General features: G+C 39.5%; 1 protein-coding gene across 1 annotated transcript in view; it reads right to left on the bottom strand.

Annotated features, from left to right (window-relative positions):
- LOC122815075 overlaps window positions 1-23,101 on the bottom strand; it is a 3,014,144-nt gene that overhangs the window by 1,828,330 nt on the left and 1,162,713 nt on the right. The gene's annotated exons all lie outside the window — the stretch shown is intronic.

Here is a 23,101-nt window from a genome sequence, read left to right as displayed (position 1 = left end):
TCTCTAAAATGGTTTGACATATTCTAATGATATTTTGATGAATTTACTAAACAACCACATTAAACTTTATTAGATTTTGTTTCTGTCTGGAAAGAGAAGAGCTGCACATTAAATTAAAATTAGAACATTTTAACTTCTGTACCCTTTTTCTGCCACAATAGCTAAAAAAAAGGGAGCTTTACCATTCTACAAGAATAAATGTTTGGTCTGATATTACAGCAACATGATATATTTACCTTTTGAAAGTTTTTGTGTTTGCCACCCTAAGCAAAACTAATACTCACTCTTTTCTTATAGGTTCATAGGTTCATAGAAGGTTACTAGGTAAATGGCCATAGAGCCCATAGAAGCCTAGCTAGAATTATCCTGAGTTGCTCCAAATGTCAGTGTTTAGGTGAGTAAAGTTCTCAAAGGTCAGGGTCTATAGTATTTAATAACTTCCTCTGTCCATGAGGGACATGGGAACCACCCTAGGAGTGAATTTCTGGTCACCCATCCATTGATCTAGGTTGCATTTAAAGAGAACCAGGGAGGGGCTCTGTTTCATGTGAAATGAAAGCTTGTTCCAGAAAAGTATTAGTCTCTGGGAGATGTATCTATCTCTCCAGCATGACCTGTTCATGTCAGAGGCTAGGTTAAGATCCCTTGAATGAGTGACCCTCATGCAGTTGATTTATGAATGTGTAGCATTTCCATCAGAGCCAGGTCTGAGACTGCCCTGTAAGCCAGGTACAGGTCGCCCCTTAGCAACTTGTAGGCGACAGAATACAATGACAAGGCTTTCAGTCTTTCTGCATAATACTTGTTTTGTGTATTCTGTAATTTCTTGGTGAGAAACCTCTGTGGTCTCCCCAATTTTTGCAGGTGTCTGGTGAGTTACAAGCTAAAGGGAGCATTGTAGTCAATTATTGGTCAGATGAGGGCCAAGTATAATGGAATTATAACATACTTAGATCTAAATGTGATGCCTTAACTTGTAAGATGTACCACATAAAGGATTTTCATATTACCATAGATACATGGTTGTTAAAGTTCAGATTGCTATCAACCTGAGTACGCAGATCGATGAGTAGAGACTTCTGAGCTTCCCAAAAAACATAAGTTGCCTTTTTTTTTTGCTTGATTATACTATTTACTGCACTTTTTATTGTGTTCTGCTTATTTAGTACTGTATTTAATACTGTAAACTAAATTTCACTGTTTGTATTGCATTTGTCTGCCTTACTGTGCATGTTAAATTGTATTTTTTGCTGTTTTCACTGTTTTTAAAGCTTTGTTTGCTATTTTCACTGTTTGGAAAGCATGTTTGTTTTTTTCTGTTTTTCCATCAAGCAGTGTTTCAAATAACTGATTTCTTTGCTGTTTAAAACATTCTTCAGTGTCTCCTTGCTGTTTTTCTACTGTTTAAACATTTTTAGTATCTCACTGCTGTTTTTCTGCAGTTTAAAACATTTTTTAATGTTTCAGTGTAGCCAGTAGCTATAGCATAGTTTAAATACAGGCTTGCTTCATCTGGGTCTGTTTGTAGTAGCTGTTGCATTCTAAGCACATTTTCTAAGCCATCTTTGATTGGAAGGGGCCCTTCTGCACGCTTGTGAGAGAAGTGTGCTGATTGGAACCTGTCTGGTGAAGGGTGGTTGGACTAGGGCTTGGAGTAAGCACCCTGATTGGTTCTTTTGAGTTTTTAAAGTTTTTTTTTTTTTTAAGTTTTTAGCTTCTGATATTTAAGCCCTGCCTCTGAGTAGGTTTCTCCTTGTTTGCACCAAGCTGAGCTGAGGTCGGTTACCAGCCAAAACTCTGAACTGAGATGCCAGAAAACTAGAGACTTTTGAGCTTCCCAAAAATCATGAGTTGCCTGTTTTTTTCTTGATTATACTATTTACTGCACTTTTTTATGTTCTGCTTATTTAATACTGCATCACTGTTTGTACTACATTTGTCTGTCTTACTGTGCCTGTTAAAATGTATTATTTTGCTGTTTTCACTGTTTGTAAAGCTCTGTTTGCTATTTTCACTGTTTGGAAAGCATCTGTTTGGTTTGTTCTGTTTTTCCACCAAGCAGTGTTTTAAATAACTGATTTTTTTTGCTTTTTAAAACATTCTTCAGTGTCTCCTTGCTGTTTTTTCTACTGTTTAAAATATTTTTAGTATCTCACTGCTGTTTTTATGCAGTTTAAAACATTTTTTAGTGTTTCCCACCTAAATTTTTGCTGTTTGCTGTTTTCACTGTTTGTAAAGCTCTGTTTGCTATTTTCACAGTTTGGAAAGCATCTGTTTGGTTTGTTCTGTTTTTCCACCAAGCAGTGTTTTAAATAACTGATTTTTTTTTGCTTTTTAAAACATTCTTCAGTGACTCCTTGCTGTTTTTTCTACTGTTTAAAATATTTTTAGTATCTCACTGCTGTTTTTATGCAGTTTAAAACATTTTTTAGTGTTTCCCACCTAAATTAGTGTTGCCAGTAGCTGTAGCATAGTCCAGATACTGGTTTCTTCATCTGGGTCTGTTTGTACTGGCTGTTGTATTCTGAGCCCATTTTCTAAGCCATCTTTGATTGGAAGGGGCCCTTCTGCACCCTTGTGGGAGAAGTGTGCTGACTGAAACCTGTCTGGTGAAGGGTGGTTGGTCTAGGCCTTAAAGTAAGCACCCTGATTGTTTCTTTTGAGTTTTTAAAGTTTTTTAATTTTAAAGTTTTTAGCTTCTGGTATTTAAGCCCTGCATCTGAGTAGGTTTGTTTGCACCGAGCTGAACTGAGGTGGGCTACTAGCAACCAATTAGAGATGAGATACCAGATGACAAGAGGCCTCTGGGCTTCCAAAAATCATAAGTTGCCTGTTTTTTTTAATTTTATTGATTATACTATGTACTACAATGTTTACTGTGTTCTGCATATTTAATACTGCATTTTTTAATACTGTAAACTAAACTGCACTGTTTATACTGCACTTGTCTGCCTTAGTGTACCTGTTAAATCATATGCAGTTGATTTTTCAATGTTTGCAAAGCTTTTTTGCCATTTTTCCTGTTTGCAAAGTAATTGTTGCTACTTTTTACTGTTTGCAAAGCATCTGTTCAATTTGTTATGTTGTTCCACCAAGCAGTCTTTTAAATAACTGATTTGTTTGCTGTTCAAAAGATACTTCAGTGTCTCATTCCTGTTCTTCTGCTGTTTAAAGCATTTTTAGTATCTCACTGCTATTTTTCTGCTGATTAAAACATTCTTTAGTGTTTTACAACTAAATTAGGGCAGCTAGTAGCTGTAGCATAGTCTCGATACAGGTTTGCTGCATCTGGGTCTGTTTATAGTGGCTGTTGTATTCTGAGCACATTTTCAAGCCATCTTTGATTGGAAGGGGCCCTTCTGCACCCTTGTGAGAGAAGTATGCTAAGTTTTTTTTTCAAGTTTTTAGTTTCTGGTATTTAAGCCCATGTTTGAGTTGGTTTCTAATTGTTTGCACATCGCACAGTACCGCACACGAGCCATAGCCAGATATATACTTCAAACAATTTTTCCAGATACAGCTGTAATACATTAGTGGAGTCCTCATCTTTAGTACATATCTGGTCTAAGAAGTATGGCTAGTGAGCTGTGACCTATTAAACCACCAGCTAAAAACCCCATCAGAAATATCCATCTACACTGTACCTCCTAGATCAGTCCTGAAAGCACCCTTTTTGTGATAACAAATCTTCAAACCTAGCATTATGGACAGTTCGACTACCCTTGTTTCTTCTGCCAGCCTTGTTGACTTGAGTCTCCTGAGGCAGTGTAGCAACTGCTTCATGTACATTGACATCTCTCTAGCATAGAGTGCAAGAGATATATCTATACCAATAATTTTGAATCCCTGCTCTCTTGCACTTGAGACACTGAAGATGTTGTCAACTCACCCACCACTACTCATGCACACAGTACCATTACTCCCATACATAGTACACACCTAACACATAAATCAACATTTGCTAAGGCTCTCTCAAAAAACTGACAGAAAAAACAAAGACCTCCAAAACAAAATATTTCTACAACTAACACAATTCCCACAACACCCAAGGCACATTGGAAAACTAGAGTTTCACCTACCAAGCCCTTAAGGTGTAACACTCAAAAAACAAATATTCTTGTCATTGGAGACTCCATAGTGAGACACACAGATGTCCCACATACCAGGCTGGACAAGGAGAAAGTCATGGTCAGCTGCCTGTCTGGTGCCAGGATTCATCAGATCATGCATGCACTCAGGTCTCTCAACAACAAGTACCATTATGATTACTCTGTCATAGTTCGTAGTGGAATGAATGACGTGAGAGGCACCTCACTCGACTATATGAAGAGAGATATGATTGAGCTCTCTGAGTATGTGTCCCAGGCAGGTATATCCCAAGCCCTCAGCAGCATATTACCTTCACCTAAAATTATTTTTATTTATTTATTTATTTTACATTTTTATTTCACATTTGTTTACTGGGAAAGTCCAAATGGGCAACTTTTCCATTTTCAGCTGAGGTCTGGGGAGAAAAGCTCAAAGTAGAAAATACACAAAATATATAAAGAATAACAATAAAATGGAGATACAGTACATTTTGCATAAAGAACAGATAAACTTACATAATATCACATAATGCAATACAATAAGACACACATTACATCTTGAGTAAAGACAGAGAGCATTATATAATACATGATACAATACAATTAGACATGAATATATTTAGAAATGGAAGCATAATTTACAATTCCAAATCATTCTGACAATGTAGAGTAGTGCAGGGAGGATCTATGTTACATTATCGAATGATGAAAAGAACGAACGCTCTTTCATCGAACTTGAAAGGTTGACACCACTAAACAGTGAAGACACGGAACATAGATTTTTTTTTTCCCAGGGGAAAAAAAATCACTGCTCTGCAAAAAATTACAATAAAATAAATAAAATTCAAACACAGAATAAAGTGGGGGGCTTCACCCCCCCCCCCACATTCCTCAAAATTGGGGGGCTGTGCCCACAAACCTTCCCTACTTAAATATACCAACTCTGAGATTGCACCATAGTGGAGGAAAGGGCAAAGTCCCAAAGATGGCCCATCGCTTTTTTCCCTTTGAAAAAATCGATGATCTGTGTCTTTGCTGTTCAGTGCTGTCGACTTTTACAGTTCAATGAAAGAGTGTTCACTCTTTTCATCATTTGATAACGTAACATACACCCATGCAGGGAAAGTACTGATGAGGCTCTTGATAAATAAGCAGCAGTATTTTGGGTAGAAGTTGGTGATGCAGCTGAGTAAGAGAGTTGTAATAAATATATGCAGGTACCCACATGATGCCACAGTATAAACAAAAATGATTTCAATAATTGGTGGTGTCATTCAAAGGGGATCCTGTTTTTGTCAGCCTGGGATGACATGATTGACAAACCTAAATGCTTTGCCAGAGATGGTTTGCACCTGGCACCACAAGGCTTTTGGCTGCTCGCAAAGGCTCTTGCCTTCCCCATAGTGCTGTTTTTTAGGCAAGATCTCAAAAAAAATTGCTGACATGAAAATTACCAACCATAATAAAATAAGGGTTGTGCTAATAATGCTAGGAGTTTAAACCAAAAACTGCAGATACTGGAAGCACTTCTATCACTGGAGGATGTAGATGTCTGTGCAGTCGCAGAAACCTGGTTCAAGGCCTCAGAGAGTACCTCAGCCATGCAAGGCTAAAATGCCTTCTATACCTCTACACCTCAATGCCTTCCACATCGCTAAATAAGCTATAAATTACTACAGCACTCAACTTTCTTCACTTGTCTAAAGGAAAACAGTTTTTAGTACTTAATAAATAAGCACCTATCCAGGCATGTCTAAGGGTCAGCTCCCGGTATTTTCTCCCATCTACCTGATGAATCTGGGCATCTTGGGGCAATGCAGCAATTGCCTCATGTACACAGACAACCCTCTCCTCCTACCACCCAACACTACAACCTGTGAGAGATGCACTTATATAGCCAAACTGGAAGCAAAGCTATCTTCACCCAAGACTGGACTAGATATTCAAGAGGAGAAGGTAAACACTTGCACCACACCACACTCATCACATAGTCCCTCAAAACCTACACCACCAAGACACACACATAGAAACACAAAACACACACCTACATTTGCAAAGGCTCTCAATAAAAATCTGCTCAAGCAACAGCGACCTCCAAAGCAGAAATGCTTGCAACCTCCACCCCCCCAACACAACCCAAATGACACATAGCCCACAAACTCAGTGTTCCACTCAACCACAGCCCATAAGGCATAACAACATACCCAACACTCTAGTCATAGGTGACTCTATAGTCATGCACACTGATGTTCCACTCATCAGGCTAAACAAGGAGAAAGTTACTGTCATCTGCCTGTCGGGTGCCAGGATCCACCACATAACGCATGCACTCAGGTCACTCCACAACAAGTACAAATATGACTCTGTCATTTTCCATATTGGTGTGAATGACCTGAGACATATCTCCCTGGACCACATGAAAAGAGACATGGAGGAGCTCTCCGATCTTGTAGCCCAGGCAGGTATGACCATAGCCCTGAGTAGCATCCTGCCATCACCTAGAATGATACCACAGTACAAGGACAAAATGACTCACTTCAACAATTGGCTAAGCTTCGGGTGTCATTCTAAGGGGATCCAGTATCTGCCTGCCTGGGATGACATGATCGACAGACCACAATGCTTTGCCAGAGATGGCCTGCATCTGTCGCACTTGGGATTCTGGATACTGGCTTAGGTTCTTGCCACCCCTATAGTGCCTTTTTTAGGCAAGGTTCAAATGACAAATTTACCACAGTAACAGGTATAAGCAAGCAAAATCTGAGGATAATGCTACTCAATGCTAGAAGTCTAAACCTTAAAATGCATTCACTCGAGGTACTCCTTAAAATGGAGATCATCGACATCTGTGCAGTGACAGAGACCTAGTTCAAGGCTCCAGAGAGCACCCCTGCATTACCAGGCTATAATTCATACCACACCTTTTGGCCACCTAACCAGGACTGAAACACTAAAGGTGGAGGCGTGTCCATATTCATTAAGGATATCCGCACCTCCAGGCTAGTTGCTCAGCATAATGCATCTGAGATTATACAAGTGCAACTAACTCTGGGCAAGACTGCAATCCAAATTGTAACTTGCTACAGATCCCCCACCATGCCCCAAGATTCCCATTCCTCATTTCTTGATACACTGGAAAATATTAGGGTACAACCTAACACCCTAATAATGGGCAATTTCAACTACCCCAACATTAACTGGGAAAACTACTCATGTACCAACCCTTTTGCTCAACGTTTTCTGGAATTCATAAATTCCAATGCCTTGGATCAACTTATCTACACCTCCACCAGGGGCAGCAATATCCTAGACCTGGTCATTACCAACATGGGGGACTGGTGTTCCACACCAGAGGTGAATTCCTCGTTGGTCAGATCCAACCACAAACTAATCAGCCTAGACATCCACACCCCCCCCCATTAGGGAAACCACTGCAAAAAATTTCTCCAAAGACAACTTTACGCTTCATAAGACAGAAGTGGCAAACTTCACGACACCCATGCAGACGGACAATTGAGGTACGACTACTGAATCCTACACAAATGCACTTTATAAGCACTTACACGAGTGCATGGATTGTGCTATCCCTAACAGTACCAAGATGCTATCCTCCAAAAAAAGGAAGTCAATCTGGTGGTCCCCTGCCATAAACAAACTTTACAGCAGAAGAAACTGTTGCAAAAAAAGAGTAAAATCCCATGACTGGAGGAACTCTCTGGTCAGCCTCAGTAAGAAGCTGAGATCCCTCATAAAATCCTCCAAAGCTAGTTACAAAAACAAAATCACCACTGATTCTAAAGACAACCACAAAGCATTCTATAGCTATGTCAACAATCTCAATGGCAACACTCAGATCTGCTCTGAGCTACAGCACAATGGCACTAAATATACAGAACTAACTGATATTGCCAACATCCTGGCAGATAGGTTCCATGCTAACTTTACCCCCTCTCACTCCCTAAAGGGCCCATCTCTATACCGGAAGAATGCAAAGTTCCTGTAATCAAGGCTGCACAGATAAAAAACACACTCTCCAAAGCCGAGAACACAGCATCCATGCTACCTGACAACATCCCAGGCTGCGTTCTACATGAACTACAGAATGAACTGGCACCCCACCTAAGCACCATGTTCAATCATAGCCTTACCTCAGGCTTTTTGCCCACTGAATGGTGCACAGCAATAGTTCATAGGTTCATAGGTTAGTACTAGGCTAACTGCTCTTGCAAGCCATTTTAAGCCTAGCCAGTTATCCCCTGTAAGATTCAAACCCTGTATTTTGTGTTTGTAAGGCAAACACCTTAACCATTAGGCCACCCTCCCAACCCGTTATCCCACTCCACAAAGGGGGAGCCACCACAGACCCTGGGATCTACCGCTCCATTAGCCTAATGAGCCTGGTCTGCAAGGCCATAGAACGTATCATCATGGAACTTATAAAGAAAGACATTGGTAATCTCCAAACTCTGGCCCCACCTAGTTTGGGTTTGTAAATGCAGATCATGTCTCCTAAACCTGATTGACTTCTTTGAAGCAGTCACCAAAGCTGTAGACAAGAGTAAGGTGGTTCACACAGCTTATCGAGATCTCGCCAAGGTTTTTGGCACCATTCCCCACTCTGGAATCACAGATAAACTTACTACACTAGGTATAAATCCCTATGTCACAAGATGGGTTGCCAACTGGCTCACTGACAAAACCCACTATGTGAAAGTGGCAGACTCCAAATCTGACTTCAGACCAGTGACAAGTGGAGTACCACAGGGTTCAGTCCTGGGTCCTCTCCTGTTTGGTATCTACTTTTCTGAAGTAGAGGCTAGCACAGAAGGTCTTTGGCTAATGAAGTTCACAGATGACTGCAAACAAGGAGCCATAATTGAAACTCCTAATAATGTAGACATTCTACAAAATGGCCTCACAGAGACAGATACCTGGTGTCAAAGCCATGGCCTCAAGCTCAATGGCAAAAAGTGCATTGTCATCCCCTTTGGTAAAAACTCTGTACCCGTGAGCTACCACATAGGTGGTAGTTTACTTAACACTGAAAGTGTCATAAGAGACCTTGGGACACAGGTGGAGAGTAGTCTGTCCTTTGATAATCACATCACCACAGTAGTCAGGCAATCCTTCTATGTGGCACACCTCATCATAAAAGGTTTCTCATCCAGAAAAAAAGAGGTCATTATTCCCCTCTACTCATCACTTATTGTACCCATTATAGAGTACAATGCTCCTTTTGGTATATACCTTACAAGACATCTACAACAACTGGAAAGGACGCAGAAATACCTCACAAAGAGGATTACCGGCCTCAAACAGATACCCTATGCAGACCATCTCAAAAAACTCCAGCTTTACTCCGTCACATATCACCTACTCAGGGGTTATCTCTGCCTAACATACAAAGCTATGTCAAACCCAGAGCTGTTGGATAACATGCTCCACTTAAAGAAATCCCAATCCCTCCATGCTACACTCTCTAGGAACCTAAACCTTGTCACCACAATAAACAGAACATGCTGGAGGGATAGATTCCTGTCCCAGAGACTTCTCCTACTCTGAAACAAACTACCTATCTATATCAAACAAAGCTTCTCATTAGCACTCTTCAAGAAAAATCTTTGATTGGATGGGAAATAGGAAATTTACCCCAGGGATCGCCTCTGTGGCTCTGCTCAACAGGGGCACAGGAAAATAATTTTCTTGGGTGGGGAAAGCCAAGGTACCTTTTTGGCTAGGCTTGTATAGGCCCTAGAGCTGATAGACTAGTAGCTACCTATGAAACTATGAACCTCCAGACCACAAAACAAATGTGTGAGAACTAGAGGAGGTGGTGTTTTTATCTATATTAAGGATAAATTCATCTCCTGACTAGTTAAATTGGAGAACTCCATGGAGTTACTCCAAGTTCAGATTACTGTAAGACCCCCATTCAAGTCATAGCTAGTTATAGATCTGCCTCAGCAGATCATGATGCGTAGGAGGCCTATTTGACAAAATTGGAGTCAATCCCAATATTGCCAAACACTCTGGTCATGGGAGATTTCAAATATCCCACCATCAACTGGGAAATGTACTTTAGCCCTAACTCACTAGCACAGAAGTTCCTTGACTTTGTTAGCTCAAATGACCTGGAATAAATTGTTCAAACCTCAACAACAGGAGCAAACATACTAGATCTGGACCTCACTAACATGACAAACAGATTCACCAACACAACTGTCGGACCATCATTTGTCAAATATGACCACAAATCAGTCACCTTCGAGCTGACACACGAGAACTCACAAAGGGTGAAGTCAGACTGAAAAACTTCACTAAAGCAAACTGTATCCTCCTAGGGGAAGGAATAAATGTCTTCTAAGCCCCACCCCCAGCTGGAAGTGCTAACTACACCAAAGCTTACACTAAAGCCCTGCACAATCACTTTTACAAGTATATAGACTCAGCTGTTCCAGGCAGAATCAAAGCCAGAGCTGAAAGTAAAAACAATCCAGCCTGATGGACATCCAGCATCAACAAACCTTACACCAAATGCAAAAAGTTGCTGTCTTAAGAAAACTAAGGCAAGCCCCAACAATGGAAAAAATCCTGCTCAGCCTCAACAGGCAAATAAGACAACATGTCAAATCTTCTAAGGGTAACTTTGAGAAACATTTAGCAATCACAGCCAAGGATAACCACACAGCTATGTATGTAGCCTAAAAGGTAGGACCCAAGAATGTGACAAACTATTGACAAAAAGTATCACACACACTCTGATCCCGCAGTGATAGTAAACCTGCTAGTGAACAGATTTGGTGAACATTTCACTCCCTTATGCCTTCCAAACTTATCACAAACCTTGCCCCCAGCTCCCCTCTCGACCTACATAGCCAGAAAGCAGGTCATTAAAGCCTTGTCTAAGGCAAGAAACACAGCCTCTATGGGATCAGAAGTCATCCTAGGCTGTCTTCTAAACAAACTAAAACATGAACTAGCATCACCATTAAGTACCCTATTCAACCACAGCCTACCACAGGCTTTGTTCCTGCAAAATGGAGAACAGCAACAGTTATTCCTCTCTACAAAGGTGGCTTAGCAACAGACCCAGCGAATTACAGACCCATAAGTCTGATCAGCCTCATCTGTAAAGCCATGGAACATGTCATCATGGACCTCATACATAAACTCATAAATAAAGACATAGGTGACCTCCAATCCTTGGATCTGACCCAATTTGGCTTAGTCAAGGGCAGATCTTGCCTATTACACCTGGTGGATTTCTTTGAATATGTGACCAGGGCTATTGATGAGGGCAAATCTGTGCACACAGCATACCTCAAATTGACAAAGGCCTTTGAAACAATCCCACAATCAGGCATTACCAATAAACTTAGCAAACTGAATGATGTAAATCCCTTTGTTGTAAGATGGCTTGCCAACTGGCTCACAAACTGGTCACACCATATCAAAATGGGTGACTCCACATCAACCAGTAGACCTGTCACCAGTGGGGTGCCACAAGGGTCAGTGCTGGGTCCCCTACTGTTTGGTATATACTTCTCAGAAGTTCAGACCAAAATTAAGGGGCTGCAGCTGACCAAATCTGTGAACAACTGCAAACTGGGTGCAATTATTTAATCCCCAAATTATATCAGTATACTCCAGGAGGGTCTTATGCAGACCAATGACTGGTGTCTTAGTCTTGGTCTCAAACTGAATGCAAAGGAATGCATCATCATCCCCTTCAGTAAAAACAACGCCCTATTCACACCATCAAATTAACAATACCCTACATACCTATGAAGTGGTAAGAGATCTGGAAACACAAGTAGACCGTGACCTTTGCTTTGACCAGCATGTGTCTACTGTAGTAATGAATGCTTTCTATGTAGCACACTTGATTAGGAAAGGCATTGCCTCTAGAGCAAAGGATGTTATAACCCCTCTATACTCATCACTAATCAGGCCCATAATTGAGTACAATGACCCTTTCGGTATGTACCATACAAACCACCTGCAGCAAATGAAGAGACCTCAGAGGTTCCTAACTAAGAAGATCAAGGGACTCCTGCATATGCCTTATACAAACCAACTAAATTCCCTGTCAATATATTCAATATTGTATAGACGTCTTAGAAGAAACTTATGCCTGGCTTACAGAGCAATCTCCAACCCAAATCTATTAAATTTGCTGCACATCTGTAAATCAAATAGGACTAGAGTTACCCATTTCAGGGACCTAAATATGGCCTGAAACTTGAATAGGACATGCTGGAGGGACAGATTTGTCTCCCAGTAACTACCACATCTTTGGAATAGGCTGCTAATTCATGTGAAGCAGAGCACCTCTATGATATTGTTCACAATCAACCTAGACATGTGGATGGGCACCATAAATTCTTACCATGGATAGTGCCCACAACCCTCCTAGACATGTGCAGTCATTACTAAATACAGTCCTGGGTATTGCCTAGAGTATCTATGGTAATACATTGGGATGAAATGGCTAGGCTTGAAATTACTTCTGGGTTGATAGCCTAGTAACCTCCTATGATCCTATGATCCCATACCACTGGGTCTAGACGTATGGGGATGCTGTCTATAACGTAATTAGTGGGGATACCAGCTTTCCCAATGGGAATAATAATGCATTTTTTTGCATTTAGCTTTAATCCATGGTTTTGGCACTAATCATTTGTCTGCATTAACCCTGCCTACAGTATATTATTGTTGGGGGACTCCGTGAATGCTCTCAATTTGCAAATGTCAGCAAACTTAGTCAGTCACAGATTGTCCAATTTTGCTTTAACTTCTGAGAAATAAATTCCAACCAGTAAGGGGCCTAGCACAGAACCCTGAGGTATGACACTGGTAACTACTGCTCTTTTGCTAGAGGTGAAGTCATCCACTTTGACAGTATGTGTCCTATCAGTGAATCTGTTGGCTACCCATCTGGTAATGTAGGGCTTACTTCCCAATTGTGAGAGTGTTTATATAATACCTGATTGAGAGATTGTGTCAAATGTCTTGGCTAGGTCAAGATAGGTGGTATGCATTGTCTTTCTCTCATCCAGGGCCTTGGTGACTTTCTTGAAGATATCAACCATGTTTATCAGGCATGATCTACCTCTAATAAAGCCAAACTGGCTTGGGCCCAGAGTTTGGAGATTTCTAATATCCTTGTTAATAAGGTCCATAATGATTCTTTCCATGGCCTTGCAGATGAAGCTAGTCAAGCTTATGGGCCTATGAATCTCAGGGTCAGCTTATGATACCCCTTTATGCAGAGGGATTACTGTTGCTGTCTTCCATTCCACTGAAACATAGCCAGTTCACAGGCTATGGTTAAACAGGGATCCAGATGGGTCTGCTAGGTCATGTTATAAGTTGTTTGAAATGCAACCTGGGAGGTTGTCTGGTCCCATTCATGCTGGGTTTTTGGCCTTGGAGAGCACTGAGATGACCTGCTTTCTTCTGATAATAGGATGAGGAATGGTGGCACATATACTTTGGCAGATGACTGGAGGGGACAGGGGGGTGAAGTCTGCTCAAAATCTGTCAGCTAGCACGTTGGCTACTATGTCCAGTTGAGTGTGGGTGGAACCACCCGCAACCAGTTCAGCACATAGCTGGGTAGTTCCTTTTAGATTTTTGATATAGTTAAAGAATTCCTTATGATTATCCTTAGCTAGGGAGGCTATTTTTTCTTTTGTAATTAGCTTTGGAGGACTTGGCAAGATCTCTAATTTGATTGTTTAAGCTAGAGAGGGATTTTTGTTTCCTCTACTAAGCCATTTCCCTCTTGTTCTTGGATGTTAGTTTCCTTCTCTTGTTGTATAGCCTGTTTATAGTAGGGGTCCACCAGGATGGCTTGTTTTTTCAACAAGACCTGGTGTTAATCCAGTCAGGTACAGCCAATTCTATACAACTATTTAAGTGGTTATACGGTATTGGTGTACAACTCTGCATAGGAGTCTATGTTATCAGCATTCGAGGAAGCTTTGAAACTTCTTATGCCATCACTTAGTAGGAAGTAATTTGTCTTTGAAAAATTCTTAAGTGTTTTTGAGCTTGATGGTGTATCTGGTCTTGTAATTACATTGAATGAGACCGATTTATGGTCTGATCTTTCCAGGATGGATATCACGGGGGGGGGGGTTGCAATGCTCTCCCACATTAGTGAGTACTATGTCCAGGACATTTGAGCCTCTTGTGGGTGTGCTGACTAACTGTTCCAGAGCATTTGCATTAAGACAGTCGAAGAACCTCTGAGTCACCATGTTTGTGGTCATGACTGTTTCCCACTCGATGATAGGATAATTAAAATCACCCATGAATAACATGTTGGGCTGTATGGCAAGTGACACAACTAAGTCCAGGTATGTAGTATGCTTTTCTTGTTTCATGGTGGGGGAACTATAACTAGCTATGATGTGGTAGGGGGCTTTGCCTATAGTTAATTGGACATGGAGTAGCTCAACAGAGTCATACTGTTTGACCAGTCTAGAGGTGTACTTATCCTTAATTAAGATGGATACAGCTCTTCCTTTGTTTCTTTCATGCTCAGTGTGTGGTCTGAATGCATGAAAGGCATTGTAGCTCTGCACAGCCAGGGTGTTTTCCATGCCTTTGAACCATGTCTTGGTGACTGCACAGATGTCAGCATCTTCCAAAGTCAGGTGTGTTTCCATTGAGTGCATTTTCTTGCTTAGACTCCTAGCATTAGGCAGCAGTACCTTACATTTATCTAGAGGGGATTTTGTTATGTTGGGAGATTGGTTCTTTTGACACTGCCTAAAAAAAGGCACAATAAGGGTGGCCAATGCCTTTGCCAGTATCCAAAAGCCTACAAGAGACAGGTGCAGACCATCTCTGGCAAAGCAGCATGGCTCGTCAACCATGTCTTCCCAGGCTGATAGATAGTGGATCCCCTTAGACTGACACCAGAAGTTAAGTCAGTTGTTAATGTCAATCATTTTTACTTGTATTTTGGCATCATCCTTGGAGAAGGTAGAATGTTGCTTAAGGCTATGCTTATACCTGCCTGTGACACATAATCTGAAAGCTCACTTATGTCTCTTTTCATATAGTCCAGTGAGGCACTTCTCAAGTCATTCACCCACACATGGACTATGATGGAGTCATACCAGACCTTGTGGTTGAGTGACTTGAGTGCTTTGGTAGATCCTTGCAACTAACTGTAACCCACTCCTTATCCAGCCTGGTGAGGGGAGCATCCATGTGTCTATAAATGAAGTCACCTTTGACCACTACATTATGTTTTGTGGTGTTACACCATATAGGCATATTTTTTCAGACACTGTTGTGTGTATTATTATGTGTTGTGGTGTTTTTTTGTATTTTTGCATTGTTATGTGTTTAAGTGGTTTCCATTTGGGAGGCCTCTGACCTTTAGGTAAGTTACTATTGAGTACTTCCACATATGTGGGTTTATGTGTCATGTCCTTATTTAGTGTGGGAAGTGTGTGTGCTGACAACCTGTTTGGCATTCATTTTATCATTATGTGACACTCTTGCCTCCAGCCTCCAATTTCATAGTGAAACTACATCTCTGACATAAAGTATTTATTTGTTTCAGGAGTAAGTGGTTCTCAGCATACATGAGACAATTGCTACATTGCCTCAGGATGCCAATGTCTATCAGGCTGGCCAGAGAGATTATGGAAAACTGTCTCTCCATGAAAGCAGGCTCATACTGTATGTTTTATTAGGAAAGGATAAGGGAAAATTTGACAGGACTGTGTTTGTAGCGCCATGACTACAAGAGGGACCTGCACTTTGTGTAGGCTAAGGATGATCAATAAGGCAATGCTGTTTGATGCACAACTGAGTTGCTCCTAGAACAGCAGAAAAGCTTGGAAGGGTTTCAGTGAAAGCTGTTTAGGGCAAAACTGAGGTTCTAGGCTTTTGTGTCTATATGGAATATTGCTAACTGCCACTAAGCAAAGAGTAGCACTGCACAAGCACAAAGCTTAAATATGAGCAAAGAGAAACAAGCTTTAAACTAACTACTAATCAGGAAAGCACGCAATAAGCCTTCCACCACCAATCCCCAATACAGACAGGTTAGAGTAGCACACTTCTGCCACAAGGGAGGAGAAAAACACCTTCTTAGTGTAGAATAGCTGGTTTGTAGCCCAAGTGTAACAGGACCACACAAACCACCTAACAGATATTATATAATACAGTACAAATAACTATTTAAAGCAACAGCTTTTTTTATTGAAACTACTAAAATATAGTCATGGTATATGAGAAGTGCAAAAAATACTTAGTGTCCTTTTGTGTGCTTACCAGCTCAGATAGACCAGGTAAACACTTACTGCCACTAGATGAATAATCCAAGCCACTCCTAATGTAAAAACACAGTGAAGAAGCATCCAGAGTGAAATGCTACCACAAACAAACTTAAAAAATACAAAATGCTACCATAAACAAATATAATGATACAAATACAGCAGTGTAGTTTAAACAGCTTATAAAAGTATGATTATTGAAAAGGCACTTAAAACAAACTAGAAACAAAAAACCACAGTGGAAGTCGTAGTAACTGTAAATCAGGCAGAGCACGGATTTATTTGATAAAAGTTAGCGCTTTCGGTAGGGAAGTTTTCCCCACCTTCCTAAGTCTGAGGAAGGTGGGGAAAACTTCCCTACCGAAAGCGCTAACTTTTATCAAATAAATCCGTGCTCTGCCTGAGTTACAGTTACTACGACTTCCAAAAGTATGATTATTCAATAAAAGTACTTCACTTTGTATAAGGAGCCAATAGCCACTCAATTGTACCGAATTTATAACAGCACTAAAAACAAGATATGCTGATTAATAAGCCTTCCAGCCAATTAAGACTACATGCAGAAATCTCAACTATTTCCCCAACCTAAACAGAACAGGCTACCTCCCAGTGCACTAGATGGAAAATCCACCGACCTCTTGATGTAAAAACAGGTGCTTGCTAGAGTGTAAAAATATACTACTTTATCCAACAGCTAGCTCAATAATGAATTCAGAACAGACAATGATGAGGCAAAATGCACTTTTTCAATATAATCACAAGGAAAGGCAAATAAAAAAATTCAAGATATCAACAGTAGAAAGGAAGGAATTTATTAAGCTCAATTTACAGTAGGAGTGGGCAGCTTAAATTCACCAGGTTTAAAAAAGCAGATCAACAAAGGGGAGGATGGATGAGGAAAACCACCAGGGAATCACCAGCAGTGCTTTAGTTTATGCAGGTTTGAAATCTTTTGTTCTGTTTGTTACAGAGTTAAAAATGTAGATGGCATCATGATTAATAGCAGGAGGTATAAAGCCAGTCAATATTTTAATAGTAATTATTTTGGTGTAATTTACATCACTGGATGTGACTGTAGTGAAATATGTTGGTATATTGGGCAAACAAAAAGGAAAGTCAAGTTGCATTTGTTGGAACATTTGGGGGATATAACGAGATGGAAAATGGATAGCCCAGTAGCAGTACATTTTATATCTAAACACGAAGGTTCTGCAAATGGTTTATTTTTTAGTCTTTTGGCATGACCTAATGGCACCAATGGTGGGAATTTCAGAAGGGAATTGAATGCAGAATGATTTTAAATTATCGTACTTTCTACCCTAGAGGGATGAATTTGTTAGATACATTATGTGGAGATATATTAAATATGTAAAATGTTGTATATATATTTTTATAGGATATATTCATACAATTTAAAATACAGTAATAATAATGTGTGTGAATTTTTTACAGATTATTATGTAGGGCACAAGTTTTTCATTATAAAGATGGAAATTTGCTGTTTAGCATTTGCAATTTCTAATGTGGGATTTTTCTGTCTTTCTAACTTTAATTGTTTAACATACTTAATTGTTTAATTGATGGTGTCTCATTGGGTGATTTCAAGTATTTGGTGTATAAATGAGATAGCATTTGTTAAATTAAGTTTTCCAAGAAGGTGAAAGACCGAGGTACCAGAATACATTTCTACTGCTTTAGATCCTGTGGTGTTTGCATGGTTCCTATTCTGTGGCGTTGCAGTTTTTTTATTTGTATTTTTTATTAGTATTTTTGAAATCTTTTTAGAAAAGACAAAGGCCCAGAAACTCACTGTGTATTTAAGTATCACTCAAGAGACAATTTAACCAATGAAAAACATGTGAAATGTGCAGCCTAGATAATTTAAATGTCTACCTCTTCTTCTTAAAATAGAAAACAAAACTGAGCAGGTAAAACAGAAATCAACTCTAGTAGCAAGTCACAGACAAAAAAATATATAGGTTTACGTTCCTCACCCAACAGGGAATCAGCAGCAGTGCTTTATTTTATTGAGGCTTGAAATGTTTCAGAAAATATTTCTTCTAAAGTGAGGTTTTGGAAATGTTACAGTTTGTGAAATTCCTAATTGTCATTCATATTTAGATCTGGCCCTACCTGCACAGGTTATTTTTCTAGAAATGTTTGACATTCTTTTAAAATTTTCAGGACAAGACACTAGAATAACTACCCATTCACTGTATTTGATTTTTGACATTCACATTGACCTGAAAATGCCAAAAGTCCACAATGCCGACAACGAGAACACCAACACCGGAAAATCAACAACAGAGAAGACCAAAAGTTTAGAAACCCAATGCTGAGAACACCGACATGTTAAGGTAGGTGTGCAATAGGGATGGACGTTAGGGCAGGGTGTGGGTAAGGTAAGTGTGTGATAGTGATGGATGTTAGGTTAAGGGGCGGGTTAAGTGAGTTAGAGTTAAGGTGCGGGTAAGGTAAGTGTGCGATAGTGATGGACTTGAGGGTTAGGGGCGGATTAAGTGAGATAGGGTTAGGGTGCAGGTAAGGTAAGTGTGCGATAGTGACAGACTTAAGGGTTAGGGGCGGATTAAATGAGTTAGGGTTAGGGTGCAGGTAAGGTAAGTGTGCGATAGTGATGGACCTTAAGGTTAGGATTTGGGTTAAGGTTAGTGCATAGATATTTGTGTATGTAAGGTTTTTGGTGTGCTTGTGTTGTGTGTGTTTTTCAGGAAAGGTATTTGTTTTGTTGATTGTCGGGATTGTGGTTTGTCGGACATGTGAAGTTTCGTGTTTTTGAACTTTCGGTTTTGTCGTGTCGGTTATTTCGTTGTCGGTGTTATCAGGTAGACCCGTTATCTGTGAATATCAATTGTTTAGTTACAACATGGAGATTTTTTTCAGACTGTCAGGGAGTCTACAGACCTGCATACGATGTATACATGTATGAGGTGATATCTCATGGACTGTTTGGTATTTGCATTCTCTTCTATAAACAATTGCAGAAATTAAACAAATAATCTACATTTCATGTCTACCTAATCTCTGCATGAAGACAATCGAATGCCAATCAGTTTGCTTAGCACTTTAAATATTCTGACAGAATGGAGTAACACGGAATACTAATGGAAGAAGGAAATAAAGCTGTTACAGGAAAACCGCATGCAGCCAGGAGCATAACATCACTTTCCAAAGTATGGAGATGCAGTCCTGTAGTCCAATGGCATCTACAAGGACCTTTCCTTGGCAGGGTCTTTTACATGGTAAGTCATGACTGGTAGTCACTGATACTGAAGAATGCAAACATCAGTGCAAATATAATACCTGAGATACAAAACTGGTTTTACAAGACCTCATGGAAAATCAAGACAGGCCCCACATTATGTAATAACTGTGGCTTAGAATGGGTTATTCTGTGAGGTCAAGCCTTGATGCCTCAGGAAAATAAAACTTAATTACAAAATATTATATTGATTTAACAGGCAATGACATAGCAGAAAAATACTGAAACAGATAGCAAAACTACATTTAAAAATCACATAAATAAAATGTTTATATCGGCTTCTAAGGCTCCCCATATGGAAAACTGAGTCACAATCACTCAACACCAAATAGTCACTTAACTGATGAAAAAACTCAGTTTACCAAAAAGAGGCCTACATAGGTTAAGATAAGCATTTCCTCAGTGGTACAAGCCCCATGTGCCTCCATGAAGTAGGCAATTCCCCTACCCCCTCTAACTAGTTAATATAGCCTAACCGTATAATTGTACAACAGTTAGGAAAGGAAACTCCTCATTAAAGCACGCAACAGTTTTACCCCCACTCCACCTTAGCAATATGTGCTAACCCTAGTCTAAACCCTGCCCCTACTGTTGTTCCTAACCCTAATCCTTTGCTTACTTACCAAAAGCCCTCCTCATAACACTTCCATTATTCAGACAAATTTAAGCTCATTGTGGTCAGGTTATATGCAGTACATCAAAAAAGGAAATGTGTTGTCAATATTGTGAATTGTCAACATGTTTTGCTGGATGTTTTATGTTGACCAGTTAACAAGCTGTGTCTGTGTGTGTGTGTGTGTGTGTGTGTGTGTGTGTGTGTGTGTGTGTGTGTGTGTGTGTGTGTGTGTGTGTGTGTGTGTGTGTGAGACAAACACATACATACATACATGCATACATATAAATATTTCAAGCACGGGCATTAATGCCCTTCTAGCTTGCCAATATACAAAAACACTTGTTCCCATAATAAGTGCCCAGGCTGTTTTAAAAATATCTGAACTAGTACTTGCTTTAATGTAATTTGATAGTATGTTCCATACATCAGCTACTCTGTCAGAGAATCAATAACTACACTTCTCATTCCTATAGAATCTTCTACATAGGTTATCTGATGATTCTCTAGTGCTTTTTGATAACCCCAAACATTCCCAGAGGTAGTTGTCTCTAAATGCCATATATACCTGAATAAGATCTCCTCTTTGATATCTGTAAGAGACACTGTACAAGTTCAGATATCTTAGTCTTTCATAACTTAAATTTTCACATCCATGGATGCTCTTGGTATATTTCAGTTGTACTCTTTCTAGTTTACTCATGCTTGTTTTCTTATAGGGTTTCCATATTGTTAGGGTTAGCACACATGAGTAAGGTGGACAGGAGAACTACTGTAATGCTAGCCTACAGGCACTTGTACTCACACACACATGCAAACAAATAAACACACACACACACACACACACACACACACACACACACACACACACACACACACACACACACACATACCAGTAAAGCTGTCCCCTTACATACCAGTAAGGCTATCCCCTTCCATAACACTAACTAAAGAACATTTGTGCATGCCCTCCCACACACACAAACATACACATGTCCCCGAAGTGCACTCCAATCTACCTAAAATCATTTACTCAGCTTCAACCATTCTTCCACTTGACATGTCCTGCATTCAACTGAATGTGTCCCCAAAAAGCATTTGATAAATGCAATTTCATATGTTTATATATATATATATATATATATATATATATATATATATATGTGTGTGTGTGTGTGTGTTTGTGTGTGTGGGTGTGTGTGTGTTTGTGTGTGTAAAATTTAATCTTACTGTGCAGAGGAATACAGAAAATGCATGCATATGTTCATGAAGTCATTTAGAATGAGTCACCTTTAGTGCACTATCAGTACTGGATTCTAAATGCATGGTAATATGTGAAAGAGAATATATGCCCTGATTCAGATATCAAGTTGTATCTAGGTGTCTTTACTTCTGGGGTCAAACCATTTGCTTTTATCTACATTGTCCTGTCATTATCAATTATTGGTCATATGGAATCAGATCAAGGCTATGGCAGGCTTGAATCCTTGCCTTTGCTTTTTTCAGGCATTAGCATCTTTTTAAAGAGCAAAACATCTAAGCAGGAACATGATTCCTTAGTCTTTTCATGGAATATGGAAGCCTTACATTACTAGAATTTTTTTCTGCAGATTATAAAAGCTACATATGCTCAGAATACATAATTGATTTAGAAGAGAGTGTCCTTTCAGCTCCTTTACTCTTTAAAGTGCCCTGATTCATATGTCAGGTTGCAACTGGCTATCTTTACTTTGGAGATCAAACCACTTGCTTATTTTTACATTGTCCTGTCATTATTAGTTATCAGAGGTGTTACAGTCTAAACTGAGATTTACTCTGAAACATTGTGTCTCCCTTTATTGAGATGCAAAACATTGCAATTAAAGTATCTGACAAAGAACATCATAATGTTAACTAATCATAGTAGAAAAACATGCACAAACATTGCAAGACACTTGCTTTTGCCAAGTGACTTGTTCCCTGTACCCCCAAATATTGGGGCAAAGCTCCAACACCCCAAATCACTCCATATATATTTCTAACATTGCACAAACTCAACAAAGAAAATAGAAAACTCTTGAAAATATGAATCTCATAATTTCATTCTTTTTCAAGTTTTGTAACCTCACAAATAACAGCAGTACTTCTGACAGACAATTCAAGATATGAAGATATGAAATACTAAGACACTAACAGTATGTAAAATTAATACAGAATTGTGATGTTCTCTGCTCCAGCAAGGGAGCACATGATAAATGGCAGTGCTCCCACAACTGAAATAATAATAATAATAATAATAATAATAATAATAATAATAATAATAATAATAATAATAATAATAATATAACTAATTAATAACAATAATAATGCTGTTCATGTCAGTAAAACTTTGTTAGACTCTTATGTAAGAAAATAACCAGATGACACTCATCTTCTTCCTGTTTGTTCTTTTACTATTAAAGAACTGAATTACATTCCCATTACAGGAAGGCTTTCATGGCTCATTCAATATAACAAATTCCCTCTGCATATTTACTGGTCTAGACTAATAGTCCTCAAAATGTTTTATTTTCTGATGACTGTTTCTTATTTTAGGCACCTTCTCCTTAACAGTATCAGTGAATGTATGCAAAACCTTCAAAAAGCTCTTAGCCATTCTCATTAGCTTGGAGGGATACTTAAATCTCATCTAGTCATATTGCTCTTTGCAGTTATTGATACTTTGGGATCCCAAACTTGTAGATCAGTATGTGTGCATACATTTAAGAAGGTTTCCATGGGCTTGCACATGTGTATAAATAGTGAGCACGTGAGAGCCAGGCTGCCATTTTCTAGAGAG

The sequence above is a fragment of the Protopterus annectens genome, chromosome 11.part0, assembly GCF_019279795.1.
Source record: "Protopterus annectens isolate FY-2018-M chromosome 11.part0, PAN1.0, whole genome shotgun sequence".
Lineage (NCBI taxonomy): Eukaryota > Metazoa > Chordata > Ceratodontiformes > Protopteridae > Protopterus > Protopterus annectens.
The sequence above is the reverse complement of the archived record's forward strand: the minus strand, read 5'-3'. Positions and strand labels throughout refer to the sequence as shown.